Source organism: Anolis carolinensis, unplaced genomic scaffold (genome assembly GCF_035594765.1).
Source record: "Anolis carolinensis isolate JA03-04 unplaced genomic scaffold, rAnoCar3.1.pri scaffold_14, whole genome shotgun sequence".
Lineage (NCBI taxonomy): Eukaryota > Metazoa > Chordata > Lepidosauria > Squamata > Dactyloidae > Anolis > Anolis carolinensis.
In genome coordinates this window covers 24,697-28,550 of record NW_026943825.1, presented here as the reverse complement: position 1 = coordinate 28,550, position 3,854 = coordinate 24,697, and the positions used below count along the sequence as shown (strand labels likewise).

The 3,854-nt window shown below is 35.5% G+C and overlaps 1 long non-coding RNA gene across 1 annotated transcript; it reads left to right on the top strand.

The window, feature by feature from the left end:
- The first annotated feature begins 354 nt into the window (after positions 1 to 354).
- LOC103282678 (uncharacterized) lies at positions 355 to 3,502 on the top strand. The gene is made up of 3 exons (XR_010001226.1): positions 355 to 537; positions 1,783 to 1,865; positions 3,443 to 3,502. It is a non-coding gene; the product is annotated as an uncharacterized LOC103282678 (long non-coding RNA).
- Positions 3,503 to 3,854: the final 352 nt, after the last annotated feature.

Below are 3,854 nucleotides of genomic sequence, written 5' to 3'. Positions count from 1 at the left end.
GACCAAGGCCAAAAAGGCGGCCGGATTGGGAGGCTAACATATATTTTAAATGACAACGGAGTACGCATGCGTCAAGCAGCGCCCTGTTTTCGCGCCCAAATTGGCGAGCTGGAGAATCGTCCAATCGGGCGGCGACACATGGCGAAGGGGTGGGACCAAGGCCAAAAAGGCGGCCGGACTGGGAGGCTAACACATTTTAAATGACAACGGAGTGCGCATGCGTCAAGCAGCGCCCTGTTTTCGCGCCCAAATTGGCGAGCAGGAGAATCGTCCAATCGGGCGGCGACAGATGGCAAAGGGGTGGGACCAAGGCTAAAAAAAAACGGCCGTTTTGGAGGCGGGGCTTCTTCTTGGCTGTAAATTGTAAAATTTGCCTCAGACAATCTCGGGACGCCGAGAGAGAAGGCAGCTTGGCCTGGGAGCCATTCTGAAGGCCTGGGTCGAAAGAAAGAAAGAAAGAAAGAAAGAAAGAAAGAAAGAAAGAAAGGGCAGCCGCGGCTAGAAGGCCCGAAGAGACAGGCTCCGTTTCTGAAGCAGGTGAATAAGGGCCCCTTTTTACAGGCTCACCTGGTTCATTTTAAATTAATCTGGAGTTTAAAGAGACGCCTTTCCTTTTGGGAATCACTTTTACCTCAGGAAAGGCTTCTCTTCCAATCGCACTTCATTTTATGTTGCTTTCCTTGTTATTTTGGGAATTCTTTACCTCAGGAATCTCCTCAAAATTGAAATACAAAGAGGAAAATGCCTATTTTATATATTAGTCTTATCTTAATTTTATCAAAAATGGCCTCAAATAGCACAAGATAAGGTTGCATAAAGGCTTTGTGAAACAGAAAGAAAGAAAACTATTTCATTTATTAATATTTCATTATTTTTTGCCTCAAATCGCCTCAAGTCACAAAGCCTTGAAATAGAAAATACAGTAGAGTCTCATTTCTCCAAGCTAAAGCTTGGATAAGCGAATATCTTGGATAATAAGGAGGGATTAAGGAAAAGCCTATTAAATATCAAATTAGGTTATGATTTTACCAATTAAGCACCAAAACATCATGTTTTACAACAAATTTGACAGAAAAAGTAGTTCAATATGCAGTAATGTTATGTTGTAATTACTGTATTTACAAATTTAGCACCAAAATATCACGATATATTGAAAACAAAAATGGGTTGGATAATCCAGAAACTTGGATAAGCGAGACTCTACTGTACCGTAAAATATTCAGGGGAAAAAATGTTCACTGAAATATTTACAAAATCATTAAAATATTAATATTGAATTAATAAAATATTTGCAGAAATATTTGCCAAAAATTAGCAAAGTATTTGGGGAAAAATATTCACAAAAAATATTCATTAAAAATATTCACAAATACATTCAGAAGAAAACAATCATGAAAACATTCACAAACATTGAAATAAAATATTCACAAAATATTCACCCAAAAAATCATAGAAAAAATTTTGGAAATATTTGCCAAAAATAAGGAAAATATTCGGAAAAAATATTTACAAATACAGTAGAGTCTCACTTATCCAACACTTGCTTATCCAACGTTCTGGATTATCCAACGCATTTTTGTAGTCAATGTTTTCAATGCATTGTGATATTTTGGTGCTAAATTATTAAATACAGTAATTACTACATAGTATTACTGCCTATTGAACTATTTTTTCTGTCAAATTTGTTGTATAACATGATGTTTTGGTGCTTAATTTGTAAAATCATAACCTAATTTAATGTTTAATAGGCTTTTCCTTAATCTCTTCTTATTATTCCCTCAGAAATGGCAAAGCCTTGTGAAACGGACGGAAGAAATAAAGGCAAAATTTTTGAAAATTTCCACAGCTTTTTCTGAAGGGACCAGGTGAATATTGTTCTTTTTTATTTATTATAATCTGAATTATTTCTTATCCAGATCATTTCTTTTCACTTCTATTTTATGTATTGATATTTTATTATATCAAACCAAAAATAATAATAATTACAAGGTCTTTTCCAGAGAAGAAGAAAAAGGCTAAAATTTTGGGTTGTTGTGAGTTTTACGGGCGGTATGGCTATGCCCCAGAAGCATTCTCTCCTGACGTTTTGCCCACATCTATGGCAGGAAACTAGGGGAGTGATGAGGCTTTTATATATCTGCGAAATGTCCAGGGTGGGAGAAAGAACCCTTGTCTGTTGCAGGCAAATGTGAATGCTGTTATTGGCCACCTTGATTAGCATTGAATGGCCTGCAGTTTCAAGGCCTGGCTGCTTCCTGCCTGGGGGAATCCTGTGTTTGGAGGTGTTAGCTGGCCCTGCTTTTTGAGGTGGCAGCCCAGAAACTCACAACAACCCATGAAAGCCTTTGACAACACATGGCAACATTTTTGATAATTCAGACAGCTTTCTAGAGGAAAGGAGTAGAATAATAATGGCATTTTTTTACCAATCTGATTTATTTCTAGCCTTAAGACCCATAACATGCTATGCTGAAAATTTTTTATATATATATATATATATATATATATATATGTATGTATATGTATATATATATATATATATATACACACACACACACACACACATATACATATACATACAGTAGAGTCTCACTTATCCAACATAAACGGGCCAGCAGAATGTTGGATAAGCGAATATGTTGGATAATAAGGAGGCATTAAGGAAAAGCCTATTAAACATCAAATTAGGTTATGATTTTACAAATGAAGCACCAAAACATCATGTTAGACAACAAATTTAGCAGAAAAAGTAGTTCAATACTCAGTAATGCTATGTAGTAATTAGTGTATTTATGAATTTAGCACCAAAATATCACGATGTATTGAGAACATTGACTACAAAAATGCGTTGGATAATCCAGAACGTTGGATAAGCGAGTGTTGGATAAGTGAGACTCTACTGTACATGTATTGTATATAATGGACAATGTAGTTTATAATAATATGATTTAATGTATATACATATAATATTGATAATAATATTGTAATGTAATAAAATATAATAACACATAATATTGATTATATATTATATATAATTTTATATGTACATAGAAAGTATTAGCATTCACAATAATAGCATTATATATAACTATATTGTACTATACCATCATACTGTAATGTTATTAGAAATATTACAGGTAATACATAACATAATTAATATATTGTATTATATTGTATGTATATTCAATATATTATATTGAATATAATATAATAATATAATATATTGTACGTATATTCAATATATTATTATATATCATTGTCTATTGTATTGTATATTATATACGCTATAATATATATACATAATACATATTATATTATTAGCATAGCATGTTACAGGTACAGGAGACAAGATGGGAACTGCCTTCCTGGCCTTGCAAAATAGATAGAAGACAATGTCTGGTTTTTTTTCTGAATGCTTTTTTCCCACTCACTCTTCTCCCAGCGCTGAATTCAAGTCAACGTGAAGAAAGAAACAAAAGGTCGAGAGACAGAGGACGGAAGATGCTTGAAGACACCCTCGCAAGGACACCGCCTGCCTCCCAAAAAAGGTCGTTTTCAGGGTAATTGGTGTAAGGGTAGGCATTTAATGTCTATCTTTGCATTAAAAAAAGGGTTACCTTTGCACACGGTTCCCCTCGCGTGTGGCATCGAAGAAGTCCCACTCGGGAACGGACGGGTCCTCCCTTTGTTCTAGGCAGATGATGGGTCTTCCTATACGGGCCGTAGGGGTCACAGCTTGGGGGTCAGCGGGGGGGCCCGCCCTGGCATCGCGGGGGGCAGCACACGTTACGGGCATTTTAAGATGTCCTTGCAACTTAGAAATAAAAATATTAATACCTTAACTCACTAACATC